Source organism: Penaeus chinensis, chromosome 19, assembly GCF_019202785.1.
Source record: "Penaeus chinensis breed Huanghai No. 1 chromosome 19, ASM1920278v2, whole genome shotgun sequence".
Taxonomy (NCBI): Eukaryota; Metazoa; Arthropoda; class Malacostraca; order Decapoda; family Penaeidae; genus Penaeus; species Penaeus chinensis.
The window spans coordinates 11,601,902-11,608,477 of NC_061837.1; the positions used below are offsets into that span (position 1 = coordinate 11,601,902).

The 6,576-nt window shown below is 44.3% G+C and overlaps 1 protein-coding gene across 1 annotated transcript in view; it reads left to right on the forward strand.

Annotated features, from left to right (window-relative positions):
- The first annotated feature begins 283 nt into the window (after positions 1-283).
- Positions 284-6,576, forward strand: part of LOC125035029 — a 25,210-nt gene continuing 18,917 nt past the window's right edge. The window contains exon 1 of the mRNA XM_047627090.1: positions 284-375. The gene's annotated coding sequence lies outside the window, so the exon portion shown is untranslated. The remainder of the gene's footprint in view (positions 376-6,576) is intronic.

The following is a 6,576-nucleotide window of genomic DNA, read 5'->3' on the forward strand; positions in this document are numbered from 1 at the left end:
ATCCAGAAACCAGCGACCTCATCCACGAAAGTTAAACAAACAAAAAAAATCATCCGTTCTCGTATTTCGTTTGTTTACGTATTGCATATCTCGACATTTCTTCTCTACAATGCAAACAAGTCCGAGGAAACACATAAATGACCCAATACATCGCATGCAAAGATGTATGCACGCGACACGTAGAGGCACGCAGCCACGTAGATTCACGGACACGCAGAAACCGTGGAAGGCTAGGAGGCGAACCGCTTTGTCGGCCTCAGTGTCATTCAAGTAGTGAGAGGGAGAGTATCGTCGCCACGCATAAATTCTTCTCTGTGCGTGCTCGCCTGTTCTCTCTCCTTTTAAAAACTCTTCCTTGCTTCGATTTGATTTCGTGTAGGTAGACTTTTTCTTGCTGAAGTTAGATGCCTATAGATGTGTGTAATTTTTAGTTTATTGTTTCGTTTCTATGGGGTTTGTATATAAGTTTTGTGTATATCTTTTAAGTCTTGTTTATTTGGCTCGAGTTAAGAAATACAAGCGGGGAGAATGACTGAAGCTGTAGTTCTGTGTTTCTTGTCTGTGTAATCACCTGTGACACAATTAGATTCTCTTTCTCTTTCCCTTCTTATCCATTTTTTCCCCTTATATATATATATATATATATATATATTGTGTGTGTGTGTGGTGTGTGTGGTTTGTGTTGTGAGGTGTGTGTGTGTGTGGTTAGGGGTATTGATTGTGGATATAAATGTGTATTGTATGTGTGGGGGGTGGTGTGTAGGGTAAGTAGGTGATTTGATATGTTATGTGATGTATGGTGGTTGTATGTTTGGGGGTGGGTGTGGTGTATTAGGTATGTTGATATGGGTATTGTATTGTAGTGTGGTATGTTTGTGGGAGGGTGGATGTGGTTATGAGTGTGTGTGTTGTTGTGTGTGGGGGTGTGTGGGGGGGGGGGGGGAGGGGGAGTGAGGTGGGTGGGTGAAGTGTGATTTGTTTTTGTTTTAGTTTGTGATGATAAGATGAATTCAGGTGTGTGTTTTTTGTGGGTTTTGTTAATTGGAGTGTTTGTTGTTGGTTTTTGTTTGTTTGTATTGTCTTAAGGGGTTGTTTGTTGTTGTTTTAATATTTTGTTTGTTAGGGTGTTTGTTTGTTTGGGATGTGGGGGGGGGGGGGGGGGTAGGGATGATGTGTGGGGGGGGGGAGGGGGGGGGGGGGGTGTGGTTGTGGGTTTTGTATGTATGTTTTTATGTGTTTTTGTGTTTTGTATGTGTGGTGTATGTTGTGTGGTTGTGTGGGGGGGGTGTATGTTTTGTATGTGTGTGGTTTGGGTTGTGTTTGTTTTAATGTAATGTTGGTGTTGTGGAGGGTTGAGTGGGGTATGTGTGATTTTTAGGAAAGGAGTAAGTAATAAATGGGGGATGGGGATGGAAAAGTGTGAGGGGATTAGGTGTAGATATAGTTTGGAAGTATTATAAGGTTAGATGAGGTTTACAAGGTGTGGTTTTTAGATGGGGGGAAATGAATTATGTAGAGGTAATAAGGAAGAAAGGAGTTTTATTAGGGTTTAAGTGGGAGTTTGGGGAGAAGGGTGGTATTTAATAATTTGAAAGGAGAGTTTAGTTGTGGAAATAATATTTAAAAAGTAGAGAGATGTGGTGTTTGTGTTGTGTTGTTGTGTTGGGGGGGGGGGGGGGGGGGGTGTGGGTGGTTTGTGTGTATATGTGTATTAGTGTTATGTTTGTGTAATTTGTTTAATGTGTGTAGTGTTATTAGTTTATTTGTATAATGTTGTGGTGTTTGGTGTGGTGGGGTGGGGTTATGTTGGGTAGTTTGTGAGTGATATTGAGTTTTATGTGATTGGTTGTTGGTGGGTTTTGTGGGTTGTTTTGAGATGTAGATGTTTATTTTAATGCTTAGTGTCATACTTTTATATAAATTATAGTTTATGTATTTTTATTTTTTTTTATGTTTTAGTGTGAAAGTGGTAGATGTTAATATGTGTTATGTTGATTTTTGACATGGGGTGCTTGTGAGTATTAAAATTAATGTCATTCTGGAGGATTTACTTTTTACAAATAACAAAAAATTGGTCAAATATTAATTTTATATTTTATTACACGTTTATTTTTTCGGTTAAAAATTTCTTGGTGTAGGGGGGACATTGGGAATGTATTTCCTAATTAATACTTAATAATCCAAAAGCTATATTTATTGCTTCTTGTATTGTAGTTAGTGATACGTAATAATTAGGAGAGATGCTGTTTTAGCATAATTTTGAACTTGAGTTTGTGTAATTATAAATTAGTGGTTTAGAGATTCCAGGGCTAAAGTGAATATTTTTATAGGTTATTTTTGGTACTGTTTGTGTGTTGGTGATGTTGTGTGTTTGTGTGTGAGATATTTATGGGTTTTTTAATGTTACGTTTCTTTGATTTTTTTTTTTTTTATTTTGGAATGTTACATTTTAATGTAATATTTAAATTTATATAGATAATGAGTTTTTATTTTATTGAAAAGTGGCTTTATATTGTAGTTTTGGAAGTAGATAGATATTTGATATGATTTGATTTCTGTAGTGAGTTTTTGATTTGTTTTGCATCTTTTATTTTATTAACGATAATTTTACTATAGGATTTGATGATTTTTTGGGTGGTAGAATTTATTTATTCTTGATGTTGTTAGTATAGTTAAGTTGTGGGGGTGGGATTAGTGTATATTGTAAATGTGGTGTGGGTAGGGGGTTGAATGGTGTTGGGGGGTGGGGTTGAGTGTGATGTTTATAGATATAGGATGGGTTATTTTTTTATATATATAATGGGTGGGGGTGGGGATTATTATAGTTGGAGGGTGTTTTATTTTAGATTTTGTGTTTATGTTAGGGGTTGTGGATAAGGAAAGAGGGAGGAGGGATAGAGATAGAAGAAGAATATAGAATGATGAGAGAAAGATATAGATAGATGTAAGATATATAGTACGAGTAGCTAATAGAGAGAGAGATAGAGAGGGAATAGAAAGATTGAGATGGCGAATTAGATAGAGGCAATAATAACAGAGAGATTGGAGAGATAGAAGAAAGATGATAGGAGGAGATGTGTATATAGTAGGGAGATCTATATAGAAGAGGGGATATCGATCTAGAGGGAGGAGAAGGAGAAGAGAGTAGATCGATATAAAGATTAGATAGAGTTTTCTCTCTAACAGCCTCAATAAATCAAGTCGTAACCTATCTATAGATATATTAAATCAATCTCTCAAACACTTGCTCTCTCTCAAAGCTAAATCAAAGCACATCAAATAACTCTATCCACTCAAATACTCAAACCGGAAGGTGAAAAAATGCGCTCGCGCATAATATTAAATTGTTCTACTTCACCTTTGTAAATAATTGTATCTTATTTAAGGAAATAATTCACCGTTCTCCGTCTAATTTCGAACGACAATACCCAATTCCACTTTTCATGTTCTGGACCTCGGAAATCGGTGTTTCCCATTAATTAATTCTATGTTTTTTCCACATTTAGAATGATATAATCAATTATCACAACCTTCCGGGTACGAAATTTTACAAAGAAGAAGCATTTTATCCAACAATCACAGCATCCACATTTACTACTCCTTCGTTCTTGACTGTCACAATTTCACAGTTTGGGGCTCGTCACGAAATAATTGTATTTCAATACCCGCTCGCTGTTCGGATCCTTGTGTTGGTTCAGAACCTGGACCGCGCGTGTGCATGGACAGCGATTCGGTGGTTCTTAGAGTTCATTTTGCTTTGAAGCGAAATATTAAAAGCGAATAAAGTCATGTCTTAGTAAACACACACACTCACACACGCACACCGGGGAAAGGAATAACCTTTTCTTTCTTCTTCCATCGTGGCTTTTGTAAAGAGAAAAAGCATGTGACGAGGAATACGATGCTTCTGGTTTGTCTAGTTTTATTATCACTTTACTACCTTACTTCCTTTTATTTTTAGTCTTCCCGTTAACCAAACTAAGAAATTTTTTACGCAATCGTCCAAAACTACTGAATTGTTTTTAACTTCTCCTTTCTTTTACAGTCGTGTTTCTCCACCTCCTCCTCCTTCTCCTCCTTCTCCTTCTTCTCCTATTTCCTTTTTTCTCTTCCTGCTTCTGCCTCTCCTCATCTTCATCCTCTCTCCTTTTCCTTCCCTCCTTTAAACCCCACCGCACCTCCACGTTCACTTCACCTTCACCTTCACCTTCACCTTCTCCTCCTCCTCTTTCTCCATCTTTCTAGCTCCCCCCCTCTTTCTCCTCTTTCCCCTCCTCCTCCCTTCGCCTCCTCTTTCATTCTCCTCCGCCTCCTCTTTCTCCTCCTCCCTCCTCCTCTTCTTCCTTCTCCTTCTTTTCCCCTCTTGACTTCTCCTCCTCCTCCTCCTCCTCCTCCTCCTCTTTCTTCTTCTTTTTCTCACTCTCTTTTTCCTCCCTCCACTTTTCTCATCCCCCTCCTCCTCCTCTTCCTCCCCCCGCCTCCTCCTCCTCCACCTCCGCCTCCTCCCCTCCTCCTCTTGTCCTTACTTCCCTTCTTTCCATCCTCCCCTCCTCCTCCTCCTCTTCCTCCTCCTCCCGACCTCCTCCTACTCGTCCTCCTTCCCTTCTTTCTACGACCACTCCTCTTCTCCTCCTCCTTCCCCCACCGTCCCTTCTCTTCTTCTCCACCTCCGCCTCCTCCCCTCCCCTTCATCTCCTCCTCCTTCTCTTTCTCCTCTGCTCCTCGCTCCTCCTCCTTCTCTCTTTCTCTCTCATACCCTCCTATCCTCTTTTTCTCCTCCTCCGCGCCTCCTCCCACCCCCCTTCTCCCTCTTCTCCTCCTCCTCCGCCACCTCGCTCCTCCTCCGCCTCCTCCTCCTCTTCCTCCGCCTCCCCTCCTCCTCCTCCTACTCCTCCTCTCTTCCTCCTTCTCCTTCTTTTCCTCTCCCTTCTCCTTTCCCCCCCTCCTCCTCTTCCTCCTCCCACCTTTCCTCCTCCTCCTACCTCCTCCTCAACCTCCATCTCTTCCTCCTTCTCCTTCTTTTCCTACTACGCCTTCGTCCTCCACCTCCTCCCCCTCACTTCTCCTCGTCTACACTCCTCCTCCTCCTCATCCCCCCCTCCTCCTCCTCCTTCTCTTCTCCTTCTGCTCCTCCTCCTCCTCCTTCTCGTTCTCTCACTCTCTATTTTTCCACCTCCTCTTTTTTCTCCATCCTCCTCCTATCCTCCTCACTCCTCCTCCCTCCTCCTTTTCCTCCTCCTCCTCCTCCTCCTTTCCTCCTCCTCCCTACTCCTTCTCCTCCGTTTCCTCCTTCTCCTTAATTCCGCCTCCCCGCCTCCTCCTCTTCCTCCTCCTCCTCCTCCCTCCTCCTCCTCCTCCTCCTCCTCCTCCCCGCCTCCTACTCCTTCTTTCCTACCCCACACTCTTCCTCCACCTCATCCCCCTCCTCGCCTTCTTCCCCTCCTCCTTCCTCCTCCACCTCCTCCTCTTCCTCCCCTCCTTCTCTTTCTCCTTCTCTCCTCTCCTCCTCCGCCTCCAATCTCCTCATCCTTCTCTTTACCCTTCCCTTCCCTTCTCTTCCTTCTCCTTCCCCTCTCCTCTCCTCCTCCTCCTCCTCCTCCATTCTCTTTACCCTCCTCCTTCTCCTTCTCTCTTCTCCGTCCCTCCTCCTTCTCCTCCTCCTCATAATCCTCTCTGTACACTCTCATCTCCCTTCTCTCCTTCTCCTCTCCTCCTCCTCCTACTCCTCCTCCACCTCCTACCTCCTCCTCCTCCTCCACCTCCCTCCTCCTTCTCTTTACCCTTCTCCTTCTCCTTCCTCTTTCTCCTCCTCCACCTCCTCCTCCTCCTCCTCGCTCCACCACCTTCCTCCACCTCCTCCTCACTCCTTCGCTTAACCTCCATTACCCCCTCCACTCCCCTGAATACGCTTGCCGCTACCCCCAAAAGGTACTTTATCCTCCTCCTCCTTCTCCTTCTCCTTCTCCTTCTCCCCTCCTCCTCCTCCCTCCTCCCCTCCTCCTCCTCCCCTCCGCCCTCCTCCTCCTCCTCCTCTCACCCTCGCGTCCTTCTCTCCTCTCTCCACCTCTTCTCTTCCTCCGCCTTTTCCCTTCTCGCCTCTCCTCCTCTTCCCTTCTCCTTCTTCTCCTCCTATTTTTCCTCCTTCTTCTCTTCTCTTCTTCTTCTTCTTCTTTCTCCCCTCCCCTCACTCCCCCCCTCCTCTCCTTCTTATCGCTCCTCCTCCTCCTCCCCTCCCCTCCTCCTCCCTCCCACCTCCTCTCACCTATCTTCCTCCTTCTCCTTCTCCTCCTCCTCCTACTCCTCCCCTCCTCCTCCCTCCTCCTCCTCCTCCTCCACCTCCTCCTCCCCCCCCTTCTTCTTTATTTCCTTCATTTCTTCCTCTTCCTCGTTTCCCCTTCTTTCACACAGCAATACCGATCCAATTCAATCCAAAACTCGTATCAAAAGTATCCCATCGCATTTCTCCACAAATGTCCTCGCCCGAATCCTTGCACCAAAGCCCCACAAGCACATGCCGCTTCCCTACTTAAACCAGCGCTTTCGGCAACCACACCGAGACCTCAAATCCACTAATTT